This window comes from Antechinus flavipes, chromosome 6 (genome assembly GCF_016432865.1).
Source record: "Antechinus flavipes isolate AdamAnt ecotype Samford, QLD, Australia chromosome 6, AdamAnt_v2, whole genome shotgun sequence".
Lineage (NCBI taxonomy): Eukaryota > Metazoa > Chordata > Mammalia > Dasyuromorphia > Dasyuridae > Antechinus > Antechinus flavipes.
In genome coordinates, this window is record NC_067403.1 from 200,147,209 (window position 1) to 200,162,747 (window position 15,539).

Consider the following 15,539-nt stretch of genomic DNA (forward strand, 5'->3'; position numbering starts at 1 on the left):
CTATACTTTTATAAAAATCTAAATTAGTCAATGTATTGCTCTCATACTATGCATAATAACTAAGTATATTCTAGGTCTGAAGAGAGGGCTTTGGCTAGAAGGAGCCCTTATTCTGAGGGAAAAGGGAGCCCAACCCTCAGAGAACCCCCCAGTTTGATGAGGAAGGTGCTCTTACCTTCCGGGGGGGGGGAGGGGAAGGAGGGCTCTGTCTGTCAGGAAGCTCCTAGGCTAGGGCAGGATGCACCAATAATAGACTAGAAGCCAAAGCAGCACAGGAAGAAAGAATGGGTTACTGTCAGAATGAAGGGCAGGGATTGGTAACAGTCTAACAGGGGTCCTCAAACTACGGCCCACAGGCCAGATGCAGCAGCTGAGGACGATTATCCCCCTCACCCAGGGATATAAAATTTCTTTATTTAAAGGCCCACAAAACAAAGTTTTTGTTTTTACTATAGTCTGGCCCTCCAACAGTCTGAGGGACAGTGAACTGGTCCCCTATTTAAAAAGTTTGAGGACCCCTCATCTAAGAGAAAGTGTATGTAGAGGACAGTCTAAGAAAAATCCTTAGCTGTTGCATTTCTTCTCTACCACATGAGATCAATTGAAAGGAGAAGTAGCTGGGAAAGGACCATCCAATCCTGGCTGGCATTCCTCTGCTGATGTGGCTTTAATGTTTGTTTCTGTGCTGTTAAATCACAGTCATTCACAGTAATTTTGTCTTCTTTTGGGTTATGATTGAAGATAAACAAAGCTAGCCCTTGGGTCTTGACTTAATTAGAATTAAAAAGTAATTTTGGCATTTTCTGAGTGTAAGGTTACCAAGAAGACGAAGCTGTAAATTGTGTGGGGAGTGGTGATATTAGCTCTGAGTGCATTACTTCTGGCTTAGCCTAGCACCCTATATACAATCTGCTTTGTGGACAGTAGGAAAATGGGGTGGAAAATGCCTTGTCAGGCTTATCTTTCTATTCCATGCTATCTTTTTATAACCTTTCTGTCAAAGAGGGGCAGGTGTAATTCACCACCTTTCCATTTTGTGATCAGATCAATTGATTTCAAATTTTGCTTTGATTAAAGTCCTAGGTATTTCATTCTTTTGCCAGACCGCAAACTCCTTCCCTTCCATGTAAGGGAAAAATGGGTGTTTCAAAATCATTAGGGTGGTCACTGAACCTGAGATGGCAATGAGTGTCTAATCTCAGCTCAGTACAAGGACAATGCCCAGGGTCACACAGTAAATAACTAAGGCCAGATTTGTCTTCAGCTCTTTCTGATGCCAAAGCCAAGTTATTGGGAAATAACTGAAACAAAAAACAAAATGTGTCAATATTTAATAAACAAATATCCTTAAAAGCAGATATGGATATGTAAAAGGGGTTGTCTGATGCCAGCCTAAGGAACACTCAATGACAATCGTCATCCATCTGCCAATCACAGGCTGTTAATGATCTGTCTCTACGTTGAAAAACAGTCCAGCAGATATGCTATGACTCTGGACATTGGACGCATCTCGTGGCATGAAAACTGATTCAATGACTGACTTTGTCTTATTTGTATTTTTGTTCTATTCATTAAATTACTTCTTTAATTTTACTTTGTTCTATATCAATTCACATAAGAATGTCTATATTTCTGTGTGTTCATCATATTCATTAATGATGCAATAATATTCCACTGGGTCGGGAATCAAAAAGGTCTGAAGACAAATATGGCCTTTAGTTACTTGCTGTGTGACTCTGAGCAAGTTATTTAACCTCCGCTTGCCTCAATTTACTCATCTGTTAAGGGGGAAATAATACTACTGATAATAGTATCTATCTAAAAAAGAGTTATTGTGAGGATCAAATGAGATGATATTTGTGCGATGCTAAGCACAGTGCCTGGGAAACAGTAAGTGCTTAATAGATGTTTATTTCCTTCCTTGGATGTTAATTTCTTTCTTTCCTTCTTCTGTATGAGTCTCCTCTTCCTAACCATAAATAATCTAGGAGATGGCCATGGATAAATTTTGGAGAGATGGCCACAGAAAAATATTAAGGTAGTGATGTACTCCAGAATGACTTGCAGGTGTTTATGTTGGAAACAGGAATGGGACTGATGCTATATATTATCTAACCGATGAAAGTTTAAGGAAGGAAGCTGAATAGTAGGGAAGAGAAGAGTGGCATGATGAAGTCCAAAGGAGTACAGCTGTGTGGGAAATGAAGAGATAGTTGCCCCTTTCTTATCCAGTTAGAATTTTTAGAGGGCAGCCCTCAAAGGGTTCTGGGGAGCAGTGCTAAACAAACATTGCAGCCTTTACTAGAGGGAGTGACTCTCGTTTTTTCCAGTGGCCAGGTTTCTGACAGTAAAAACAAACTTATTTATAGAATGACCAGCTCTGGGGGAGCTGAGGTGCCAGGGGAAGAAGGTTTGGGAAATACAGCCTGTTGTCCTTGTTGGAAATGTTGAAACTGCAAATTCATGATCTTGATTTTTTTTCTTTTCTTTCTTTTCTTTCTTTCTTTCTTTCTTTCTTTCTTTCTTTCTTTCTTTCTTTCTTTCTTTCTTTCTTTCTTTCTTTCTTTCTTTCTTTCTTTCTTTCTTTCTTTCTCTTTCTTTCTTTCTTTCTTTCTTTCTTTCTTTCTTTCTCTTTCTTTCTTTCTTTCTTTCTTTCTTTCTTTCTTTCTTTCTTTCTTTCTTTCTTTCTTTCTTTCTTTCTTTCTTTCTTTCTTTCTTTCTTTCTTGTTTTCAAGTTTTACCTCTGCCTCTTTGGCTTTTTCCTCTGTGAGAATGTCCTGAAACCAGGAAGCCAAATAAATAAGATCAGAAGTGAGGGTATTCTGTAATCCCAAATTTTTCCCTTCTGGTAGATAAGCTAAATGTCTCTGAACTCCATCAACACAAAGTGAATTAAAAGTGACAAAGTATCCACAATATCAAAAACAGCAACATTGTACAATGATCAACTGTAACTGATTTAGCTTTTCTCAGCAATACAGTAATTAGACTCAAGATAGAAAACTGCTATCTACAATCAAAGAAAGAACAGATGGACTCTGAATACAGATTAAAGCATATTTTTACTTTACTTTTTTCATTTTTCCCCTTTTGTTTTGTTTCTTCTTCCACAACATGATATATATGAAGAAATATCCTGAAGGGTACATACTTAGGGAAAGACTGGAAGATGGATTTTACACATAAGCCCCCTGGTTTTTGGTTTTTGTTGATACCTTTACTAATTGGGCAAAAGCCTTTCCTTGTAAGACTGAAAAGGCTCAAAAGTTTTTGCTAAAGGAGATCAGATTTGTTTATGATTATTATCTCCACTGTGTGAATCATCCTCTCTACCCAATGCTTAATGCCTTTTAAACGTTATGGTGTTTACACCCTAGGCTATCTGAGCACTCCTTTCACTGTGTATGATGCTACACTATTCTACCCATTGCCTGGGTAGACAAAAGCAGGGATTTGGGGGAAATGTTCTTTGGTATTCACCCTAGGAAAAGCTGTCTGGGTGAGAGATATTCATCATGATAGCCTCATCTACCTGCCCCAAGTCTTCCTCTGCTGGGGAGGAGGGGGTTCCTGGTTACTGTCCCTAGTAACCTCCATACTAACTCCACTTTTATTCTTTTTTTTTGCTCATTTTTGACACCTGCATTTCTAACTACTTGTAAGAGTTGTTTCTTACAGACTCCAAGCCATGAAACTCCAACTACTTGGTCAAACTGAAATCACCTGATACCTGATTCTGACACTGACCACCCCTGGATGTTGCTGCCTCCACCTACAAGTCACATGTCTCCCCTCTTTAGTCTGGACCCCACTAGGTAGGACCCCACTAGCTCTGCATCTCTTATCAGCCTGAAGGAGTTCCAGAAGATGTGACCTTTGTCCCAAATGAATTTGGAGTTCAAACTGCTAAGAGAGTAATAATAGGGTACAGTTTCTAGGGGAAATACAGCAATAATCTTAAGGTTCTAAGACCTTAGAGTGCTATTGTTCTAACAATCTGTCGGTAATTCTAACATCTTCTGGCCTTAGGATTGTCCTACAAACATTGCTGACTGTCAGACAGATAATTTATTGGCCTGTGATAACCAAGTTCTTTAGACAATAGTGAATAGATCACTCCTCAGTTTTATCTCTGAGCTATAAAATTAGAATATCAGTGACATGAAGAAATGGATAAATGTTTCTCCTTGCTCCTGGTTCTTTGCTAAATCCAATGGAACTTAGCCGGCTTCAACTGGCATTACAATTACAATAAACTTTGCCCCTTGACTTAGAGATGGGATCAAGCCTGCAAATTCTTTTTGTGTCACACCTTGTGATATCCCAACCTTTTGGGGTCTCCTTTTTGAACCTCAACAACAACATAGTATTTTCACCTTTTTGTTGTTTGCTTGTATTTTGTTTTCTTTCTCATTTTTTCTTTTTGATCTGATTTTTCTTGTGCAGCAAGATAATTGTGGAAATATGTATATTTCCATATTTCCAGAATTTGCAGTATATTTCCAGAATTGCACATGTCTAACATATATTAGATTACTTGCCGTCTAGGGGAAATTTTGGAGTGCAAGGTTTTGCAAGGGTGAATGTTAGAAATTGTGCATTTTTTTATTAAAGTTTTTTTATTTTCAAAACATATTCATGGATAATTCTTCAACATTCACCCTTGCAAAATCTTGTGTTCCAATTTCCCCCCCTTCCCCCATTTCCTCCCCTAGATGACAAGTAGTCCAATATATGTTAAACATGATAGTGATATATGTTAAATCCAATATATGCATACATGTTTATACAATTATCTTGCTGCACAAGAAAAATCAAATCAATCCGGGAAAAAATAAGAACATAAAATATGCAATTTTTTGAAAATAAAAAACTTTGTAAAAAAAAAAAAGTTCCTTGCAGATTTATCAGAATGAAGGAAACCTTAGCATTATTCCATAAAACTAATAGGAAAACAATACCTTTAGCTGCATGCCCTTTCTTTTTTTTTTTTTTTTAATTTTTTATTTAATAATTACTTTATATTGACACTCGTTTCTGTTCCGATTTTTTTTCCCCTCCCTCCCTCCACCCCCTCCCCTAGATGGCAAGCAGTCCTTTATATGTTGGATATGTTGCAGTATATCCTAGATACAATATATGTTTGCAGAACCGAACAGTTCTCTTGTTGCACAGGGAGAATTGGATTCAGAAGGTATAAATAACCCGGGAAGAAAAACAAAAATGCAGATAGTTCACATTCGTTTCCCAGTGTTCTTTCTTTGGGTGTAGCTGTTTTTGTCCGTCATTTATCAATTGAAACTCAGGTCTCTTTGTCAAAGAAATCCACTTCCATCAAAATATGTCCTCATACAATATCGTTGTCGAAGTGTATAATGATCTCCTGGTTCTGCTCATTTCACTTAGCATCAGTTCATGTCAGTCTCGCCAGTCCTCTCTGTATTCATCCTGCTGGTCATTTCTTACAGAACAATAATATTCCATAACATTCATATACCACAATTTACCCAGCCATTCTCCAATTGATGGGCATCCATTCATTTTCCAGTTTCTGGCCACTACAAACAGGGCTGCTACAAACATTTTGGCACATACAGGTCCCTTTCCCTTCTTTAGTATTTCTTTGGGATATAAGCCCAATAGAAACACTGCTGGATCAAAGGGTATGTACAGTTTGATAATTTTTTGGGCATAATTCCAGATTGCTCTCCAGAATGGTTGGATTCGTTCACAACTCCACCAACAGCTGCATGCCCTTTCAAAAGTGTTTCTGAGATTTCTAAATGGTACAAGCTATGGAACACCCAAGTGCAAATCCTGTCTCAGACATTTATTTACTAGCTGTGTGATCCTGGGTAAATGAATCACTTAAACTCAACTGCCTTCAAAAGACTTTGCAGCTCGGCACCTAAATTGCAGAATACAGAATTTTCTTTGACATAGGGTCGAATACCAAGCCAATATGCATTTATTAAGTCCTACTATGTGCCAGGCAAAGTCTATGGGCTGAGGATTCAAATAAAATATAAGGTAAGCTCCTTGACGGAAGGAACAAACTTCAGTTATATTTTGGTATCCATATGATGTGATTTGAATGGTTTCAATTCCTACTGATCAAGGGGTTAGTGGCAATAAGAGTTGTTAATCCCCTTAAAATCGGCAGCAGGTTTAGGAGAGAATTCACCCATTCCTGAATTATTAGTTGCAAAATAAAAGTTTATTATTGGACAGAAATCAGTTTACCAAGAGACTGACTTCTATAGTGGCAAATCTATGGAAAACGGAGTTTTGCCTCTAGGGCCGTCTACAAAGACCTTGGTTGGGGGAAGCTGTTTTATTGGGTATCTGGTGGGGGCTGGGACAGCCTAGACCAGGATTCCCCAATGCGTGAGAATTTAGAGTTTCTATGGGAGGTGATTCTCTCATCCTGAAAGGTTTGGGCTCCGTGCTGACTCCTTGGAGCCTGGGAGATCTTGATCAAAGGGGACAGCGATAATCTTAAAGGGGACAGTTCCCCTCCCCCTTACATACACAATAACTGAGGTTATATATCAATCCTGAGAGAGGTGCTCTTAACCCCATTTTAAAGATGGGGAAACTGAGGCAGAGAACAAATGACTTAGTAAAGTCACGCTCCTAGTAAGCCACCTGTTAAGTCGGGACCATTATTATCCCTATTTTACGTTGGGAAAATTGAGGCAAGACAGGGCAAATATCTTGCCGAGAGCGATCCGCTGGGACACTACTAGGGCCGACTTTACTACAGGACTCCGACTCCGGCTCCACCAAGTTGTTTGCGTCATTCGCAGCGCTACGGTTGACCTACTGGACTGAAGGGTCCTCGGTGGAGCCCGGGCCCCGCCTTCTCGGGCTTCCCGGGCCCAGGAGACAAAGACAAAAGCTCTGGGTCCGCCCCCATCCCGCCTCCATCACTTCTTCTCCCCTTCCTCTTCTCTCTTCAGCTCACTAGGGGCGCTCTATTCCACACTCGCTTCCTTCTCTTCTTCCGTTAGGGTCCTCCGGTGGCTTCAAGTTCTCAGTGCGCCTGCTCCTTCCTTGGGAGGTCCCCGCCTCCTCCGTGGCTGCCCGTTACACTGCCTTATTTCTGCTCCATGCTGGTCCCCCTAGGTTCCAGGTTCGCGGCTGCCTCAGAGTTGGGCTTCGCGAAGAACGGTGCACGACTCTCACTCCAGACCGAAGCCCCGGGCCGCGGGCCTCGAGGCTCTGGTGTGGAGCGAGGCGGAGAGGCGGGCAGCATGGGGGGCAGCTTTCCCTGAGTGTGTTGGGACGGGGCGGGGCCGGTTTGGGAGGGTCTTGGGCGGTGGCCGCCGTTGGGGGCTGCCGTGGAGTCTGCAGGCCGGCCCCTGACAGGTAGTGGGGCGCGGCGGGGGCTGCCCACCCCTTCACTTGCCCTCTTCTCCTCTTCAGCCGCCTATAATCCGGGACCTCTCCTTGGGGGCCCCGGGAGTGTATGTCTGGACCGGGGGTGGTCAAGGTTCAGGCCGTATGTGGGGTGTGCGTGTGAGGAGGGGAAATGAGTGGGGGATCATGGTCAGTGTTCTGGGGGAGGGGCAGCCAGGGTTCTGGATTGGTGTAGATGGTGGGGCTCTATTAAGCCCGGGGTCGAAGGGTCAGGGATCAGACCGGAGACGTGTGTGTGTGATCCCGATATTTTGACCCAGGACAGGAAGGGGCTTAGGGGGTACGGAACTAGAAGGAGCTTAGGATCCCCGTCTGGACCTTGTGGGAGGTGGAAACGATCGAGATGGTGATGTGGGTGGGAGGAGTGAGGGTAGTCAGGATTCAGAGCTGGGGCTGTTGGAGAGTGAGGGGCAGGGTGTGCCTGAGGGAGGAGTCTTTAAGGCGCTGTCGGGGTTCCGGGGACAGAGTTTAAAGATCCTGCTCTAGCCTTTCAGCTAGGCTTGGGTGGGAGCTTTTGTTTCAGCCGGGGACAGCTGCTATGGAAGAAGAGGAGCGGTCTCTGTATGAAGAAGGGAGGGAAAGTGGTTGTCCAAAGGGGAGAGGGATCTGGCCCCGTGCAGTGGTGCTAGGGGGCTGCCCGTTGGGAGGGAGCCGGCAGCCGGGGCTCACCTAGCAGCCGGCACCCTGACTTGGCCACTGTTGGAGGCTACTTGGCTTCAGCTTTCTTCCATGTTTCATCAGGGAAGGTTTCCTCCGTGGGAACTGGGAAACTCCCCTTCTGGTCCTGTAGTGTCGCGCTGAAAGGGCTGTCAAAAGAATAAAAATGTAGTGTTAGGGCTAGGAGAGCTGGGAGTTTCAGCTTTGTGCATTTGAGTATCTTGCTTCTGATGGCTTGGTAATCAGAAACGTCATGACAAGTTATCTCATCTATCTCCACAACTAAGCAAGAAACGTGTTTTGAGGAGGTGGCAACTTTATAATTTGTAGCCATAATGAACAATGAAGTCACATTTAGTAAGCACCCAATCTTCAAGACTCTGGGGATATAAAGAGGCATATAAGACAAGATGAAGAGATGGAGCATTTATGTAAAAAAGTCAGTAGGAGGACAAGGCATTCCTTGATGTGTCAAATATGAAGTGTGGAACTGAGTATCAGAACTGAGCCATCTGCCCTATGGGAAAACTGAGGTCCCAGGATCCAGAGTTGCCCCCTCATTTAAGTTCAGAGAAAAGAAAGAGCACAGTGGGCTGGAGTGGTCAGAGAAGATCATCAAAGAAATGTATACTTTGAGCTGGGCGCTGAAGATTGGGTTGGTTTTTAAATTAATAGAGAGGAAAAAGAAGAGCTAGCTAGGTTGAGGTCTGGTGGTAAGAAAAATGTTTAGTGTTTTTAGTGATCCTTCAGCATTATCTGTTGTCATCCAACTTTACTAGCCATTAGAAATGCAGAGAAGAATTAATACTGTTCTTGGACTAAAAGTTTTGCGTTTTAGTTAGGAATGCAAGACTGGATCGGGCTAGATGATTTCTGAGATCCCTTAGAAGTGTTGAGTGCTAAGAGTTAGTGTGAGTAGTTAAGTTTGGCTGGAATAGGGAGATTTTAGACAAAAAGTAGAAGATAAAATTGGGTTCAAAATATATGGTATTTTTAATACTAGGATAGAGATAAAGTAGTGTTTTTAGATGCTTTAGTTGACTGCCATATGCAAATTTGGAGTAGGAACAAGACTAGAGGAAGGAGATAGGTTCCTTCAAAGATTTAGATGTGATGGCTTGTATTCAGGGGCTAATGGTGAGAATGTAAAGGAAGGAAGTAATGGGAGAAGCTTTACTAAGGAAAACTGGTTGAATTTGGGGCTGACTGGATGTGGGGGAAAAAAATCACATAGCAATGTGATCACATAATATAACTCCAACAAGTGGGTTATACTTTCTTTGCCTAAAGAGGCTAGTGAGGGTGAATCCACCTTCTCTAATTCTTAAAATGTTTCATCTTTACATTAAACCTAAATAATCCTTTCTGAACTTGAACTCATTGCTATTAGTTTCCCCCCCTAGGACCAAACAGAACAAGTCTAATCTTTCTTCCCTTTAACTGCCCTTCAAGTATTTAAATACAGCTGTCCTGTCCTGAGCTCTCAAAAATTAAAAATGTCCAGCTTCTTTATATGATCTTTATGATTCCACCTTCTGTGAGAAGCTGTTCCTAATTCTTTTTAATTCTGGTGCCTTCCCTCTGCTGATTATTTCCAATTTATCCTGTATATAGCTTGTTTGTACATAGTTATTTGCAAATTGTCTTTATTGTTAGACTGTGAACTCTTTGAGTACAAGCACTGGCTTTGTCTTTTTTTGTATCGCTAACACTTAACATTGCTTGGCACATAAAAGGTGCTTAATAAATGTTTATTGATTAGCTCCTGATTTCTTTTTCTCTGAAAGCAGTCATTTATCATTGTCCTAAAAATGTGATGCTTAGAATCAAAGTCCAGTTGTCTGATCAGGACAGAGGTTAGTGAAACTCACCTCCTTCGTTCAGGATATTAACTTTTCTCACTTTATAAATTAGATTCTTTGCCTTTCATGTCATATTACTAACACATATAGAACCTATATCCCTCTAAAACCCTTTGATAGTTTTCACTTAAACTGTTTTCTAGCCATGCTTTTTATATCCTCTGTGGATCTAATTTCTTGGTACTATCCAAGTAAAAAATATTTCATTAGTAGTTATTAGATTAAGCCCATCATTCTAATAAAATTCTTTTCAGATCTTGATTCTGTCATCCATTTAAGGATGATTTTCAATGTCATGGTTTCTGCAGATTTGATACACATATTCTCTATGCCTTTGTTGAAAGTAAAAATATTCTGAAAAACAGCTGACTGAGGACAGTTCTCTAGAGGTAATCTCCAGTATACTTCCAAGTTATTTAAGTAGTTTAAATTCCAACTAAAATTTCCATCTCTTTTACATATTTTTCCTTCTTGACCACAAGAATGGCATGACTGTCAAACACTTTGCTAAAATCTGGATTTATCACATCCTGATCATCTTTCTAGTAATCTTTAACTTTAAATTAGGTTAGGGTGTGTCTTGATCTGTTCTTGATGAGGTCCTGCTTCCTCTTCTAGATGTTTATTATTATCCCTTTAATTTGAAGTCTAACTTATTGGAGATAAATTCAGTGACCCCATCTTCTTCCCTTCTGCAAAATTACCATATTTGTCCTCTCTTTCTGTGACCTTTCACAAAGGTCATAGAAATTGCTCAGCAATCATACAAACAGTTTTTTACTGTAATGTGATGTGGCTCATCCAGAACTGGCAACTTGAACTCTTTGAAAGCAGATGCTTTTATCATCTCCTTAAATTATCAATTCTTTCTCCACAGCATCTGTCCTATCCATCTTCTTTGTCCATACTTACTTTGTCACCACTCTGAATTGGGACCCCGTCATCTTTTTCCCTGCACTGCTAAAGTGGTCCTACTGATTGCAGTTTTTCTCTTCTTCAATCTGTCTTCCATATAGTTCCCAATTTTTTTTTTTTTTTAAAGTAGAGCACTGTTCTGACCATGTCACTGTCTTGCTTTTAATGAGAGTTCTTTACTTATAGGATAATTGACAAGCTCCTTAGCCTATTATTTAAGGTTCACTACAGACTTTATTTCATATCTCCCCATCATTAATTTTGCATTCCAGTTTGGCTGGGATATTCTAGCTATTCTTTAAACTTGATATTCCACTCTCTGCCTCCATTCAAAGCACAAGTCAGTCCTCATGCTTAGAATATAATTCCTCTCACCTTATGCCATCCTCTCAGAATCCTTTTCTTCATTCAAGATTAACTCGTGGATCACCTCTGTGAAGCCTTTTTATATTCCCAAGCTGCTAGTCTTCTTTCTTGACTTTGATTTTCCTTGTATGTTACTTATGTATGAGATGTTGTGTTCCCTCATTAGAATGCAAACTTCTTGAGGGTGGGAACTATTTTGTTTTTGTCTTGGTGTCTCTATTACTTAGCATAGTGACTTGTTTAAATCCCTGTAGGTTTTAAAACTCTGAGATCCTGCCTGTTTTTCTCTGAACCCTTTGATATCTGTCCCACAGAGTGTAAAGAGTTATCAGACATGTCTGACTTTTCTTTCTTGCCTTATTATGAATTCTAAGGGGGAAGAGTGGTTACTTCTTTCCCAGTTTTCCATCATTTGTACTTCAGTACAAAGCCAGTTCTTCCTTGGTAGTCAGAATCTAGTCCAAATCACATTCCTCCTTGTTTTTCTTTTACTTTTTGAAGAATAAAATTACAATGAAAGCCAGCCAAGAATGTGTCGGCAGCTCTGCTTTTAGCAGAAAGCTTCCAATATCTTGATAACTAGAGTTCCCAAACATTATTGTATTAAGACTTCCGTGCCAGGTTTGTGATAGTTTTTGAAATACCTATTTCTCTCTTTTATCCAGGTGTTCCATATTATCACTAATACATTATCACTGTTCCTCTACATATTGATCTTTACTCAATTGTTCTGTTTCCTTTCCTTTTTCTTGATTTCATCACATGAGTATATAACTTTATATAGTGCTGTTCCTCCCTAATTTCTTATTTATTCCTTTTGAATAAAATATATCCTTACAGATCTATATTTTAGAAGGGAGGGACTAGTTTGAGCATGTATAAGTGTTGAGTCTAAGATGATAGTTGGACATCATGGCTAAAGATGTAGATTTGGAAAACATCTACATAGAAGTGTTGGTTGAAGCTATGTGAATGGCTGTAAATTCTACAGGAAGGAGTATAAGATGAATAGAATAGGAGGCTGAAGTCATTGGCAAGTGCCCACATTTAAGGGGAAAGAAGTAGAATAGATGGAGAAGTCAAAGGGATGACCAAAGAGGTCAGAAGATGACTAAGACATTATAATGTGTCTGGAGCCAAGTGAGGAGAGAGTTTAAACAGAGGGAATGGGTGACCAAATCAAAAGACGTGATGAGACCAAAGCCAGTGAGGAAAGACAAGCCATTGGATTTGGTGATAGAGGGGTAACTGATAAGCGGTACAATGCAGGTTGGGAAACAAATTGAAAGAGATTGAAGAAGGTGTGAATGCTAAGGAAGAAGAGGCAGAGTGCTTACTTTTATTTTGAGAAGTCTTTTTTGGAGGGTGGAAAAGAAAGAAGGGCGAGTACCTTGGGGAGTAGCAAGTTTGAAGAAAAATGTTTTAAGTTAGGAAACCTGAGTTTAGGCCTAAAATAAAAACCAGTGGAGAGAAAATGAAGCAGGGTTCTGAGGGAATAGTGTTGGGACTACCCCAGACAATACTATCTCATACCCAGAGAAGTTCCTATGGGCATTTGACAGTGTTCACCTTTTGGGTTTATCTTTAGCTTAGCATGGATTGGAAATCCAAACAGGCTCCAGTTGTACTTGACCAGCAGATAGATTTGTTATTTACCCCTTGTCCAGCGTGATAATCTTATTTTGTCATATTACTCCTCTGCTGAAAAATCTTCACTGGCTCCCTACCTTCTCTTGAGTAAAGTTTACACTCCTTTATCTGGCTTTCAAAGCATTCCACAACCTGGCTCTGACTTCTTAAATTAGTCTCCCTACTCACTTGAAGTTCTAGCCACACTGGTGGCAGTGAGGTAGCTCAGGGGACAGAGCAATTGGCTCCAGGTCTGTGTGACTTTGGGAAAGTCACTGAAGCTCTGCCTGCCTCAGTTTCTTCTGTTAAATGAAGATAACAAGAGCTCTTCTTACCTTCCAGATTTAATGCAAGGATCAAATGAAACAGTAGTTGAAAAGTGCTTTACACAGTGCTGGCACATATAAATGCTTTTTCTCTTATCGTATTATTATTGTCTGTCCTCCAAACAGAGTCTTGTGCTTGCTTATTTCTGTGCCTTTGTTAACCCCATCCTCTGTCTAAAATGGTGCCCGAAGTTCTCTTCACCTATTAAATTCCTATCCATGCTTTAAAGCCCAATTTAAATACTCAGAAAAAGTATTTTCTTTTCCATGAAGCCTTTTCTGATCTCTCTACTCCTTCATTCTCTTTTCCCCTAATAGCTTTTTCTTTCTGACCCTACTTAGAATTTGTTTATATCTCACTAACATATTTATTTATTTTTATTATTATCATAGCTTTTTTATTTACAAGATGTATGCATGGGTAATTTTTCAGCATTGACAATTGCAAAATCTTTTGTTCCAACTTTTCCCCTCCTTCCCCCCACCCCTTCCCCCAGATGGCAGGTTGACCAATACATAACATTTATTTTTAAACTCTTAATTCTAAACATCCCCCCCCCAAAAAAAAAAAAAAAGTTTTTCCAAACATATACCAAGCTAGAAAAGAGGAATTCTATATGAAATGCTGAATTTCCATACTATTGGTTTACTGTTGATTACTATAGAATGATGTAATATTACATATTTAGTTTTCCTTGTTTTTATCTTATTTTCCTACTAAACTGTAACTTTCACGGGGGCAAACAGGAAAGATCCTTGTGTCCCTTCTCCTGGATATTGTTTGAGAAAATTGTGACAAGAGTCTACCATAGGTCCTAGTGAATCCTGAGGCTACCCTAAATGTCTTCTGCCCTAAGGCCTCTTTTTAGAGAAAGTAAATTATAAAGAGATCCTGAGGAGGCTCCTTAAGAAGTAAATCCGACTACCTTCTTTCTTTCCCCTCCCCTTTTAATTTTGTTTGCTATTAGGAAATGCTAATGGCTCCTCTCTTGGAGATATTTTGGGTCCTTCCAGAGTTTCAGCTTAGCTTGAGGCTCTTAGTGTTGGTAAAGAGATACTTTGCCAGAGACTGTGTTGGAGAATAGCTAGGCAGAAACGGAACTATCTGGAGGAGCTAGGATCCCCAGTTGGCAAGCTTCTGTGCTAAGCTGGTGCTTAGATCTAGGTGGGATGTACGTTTGGGAGTGGGAGGGAGACAAAGGATCAGGAGAGGAGGAAGGGAAAGAGAAAGGTAGATTGGCAAGTGCATAGCCAATGAGGAAGGCTCTGAGGGGCTAGCTGGAGGTGGTCAGCCTCCAGTGCTGAGGCCCAGAGTTGTATTCAGCTATGAAGGCACTATTCTCTGAATTCCTTCTGCTCCCAATCTTAATCAATTAGTATGGTGTTAGAGGCCTTGGAAGAAGTCAGCTTGCTAGATTCATAAATCATTGGTATCTCCTTTTTGTAAGATTCATACCTGGCGAGGGAGCACAAACCATTCACCAGGCCCGGCTGGCTGGGCCTGAGCTGTTCCCGAGGGATTGAGTAAGAAAGAGAGGCCCCTCTTATCAGTTCCAAGCATGGCTGCCTAGCTTTGGCAATGGCTTTATATAGTGATTAGTAAAACAAGCTCCTTTTTCCAGAAGATGTCAGTTTTAAATAGGCCCGAGTGAGTGAGTGTGGCTGGCTGAATAGAGAGAGTTGGGAGAGTGGTGGTAATAGAAGTGATGGAAGAGAAATAGACTCACCTCTTGCTGCAATTACTGGAGCATCTTCTCGATTGCCTCCATCTGTAGGTTGCTATGGTTACCTCCTCTGAGTGGGATTCATGGCAGAGATTTTTTTCTAGTTATGCTCAGATGTTGCCTCTTGATTTGAAAGGGGGAAGAAAAGGAGGGCATTCTGCATTGATATAGCCAGTCAGCAGCCAAATCAAAACAGAGTCAATCGAGGTGGTTGGTACCAGTGACAGCAGCTTTGTTGGCTGCTGAGGCTGCAGCTGAAGTTGTGAAATGGTGCAGCCCTTTGGAGCGCAGGCTCAGGACCCCTGTCTGCAGGGTCCTAGTGCCAGGGCTTTGCTTCCAGGTATAAGGGGTGGTGCCAGAGGAGGAGCCCAGGCTTAGGCAAGCCAGTCTTGAAGGTTTGCTGAGTACCAGCTGTTTACTCATTGCCTTATTCTCCAAAATGCTTTGTTGGGAGAAGAGGAATGTCATGGCTTCTTTGTGTGTCTTTCCTTAAAGGGGGCCTGGGACCACCAAAAATGTGTGCAATCACTAGGCAAGCACATGGAGTTAAAGATAGGGAGAATTTTCCAGGAGGAAATTGGGCAAACAAATAGGCATGTCCTTTATTAAGACAGGCAAGACTGGGCAGGTGAATCTCA

General features: G+C 41.0%; 1 protein-coding gene and 1 long non-coding RNA gene across 2 annotated transcripts in view; one reads left to right on the plus strand and one right to left on the minus strand.

Moving 5' to 3' along the window:
* Positions 1 to 5,180: 5,180 nt before the first annotated feature.
* The window catches only part of DCTN1 (dynactin subunit 1), a 39,273-nt gene continuing 28,914 nt past the window's right edge, over positions 5,181 to 15,539 (plus strand). Inside the window, exon 1 of the mRNA XM_051966215.1 lies at positions 5,181 to 7,371. The gene's annotated coding sequence lies outside the window, so the exon portion shown is untranslated. The remainder of the gene's footprint in view (positions 7,372 to 15,539) is intronic.
* Positions 6,196 to 15,520, minus strand: LOC127541113 (uncharacterized). Its single transcript, XR_007948370.1, has 2 exons — positions 14,905 to 15,520; positions 6,196 to 8,228 (listed from the first exon to the last, which is right to left on the minus strand). It is a non-coding gene; the product is annotated as an uncharacterized LOC127541113 (long non-coding RNA).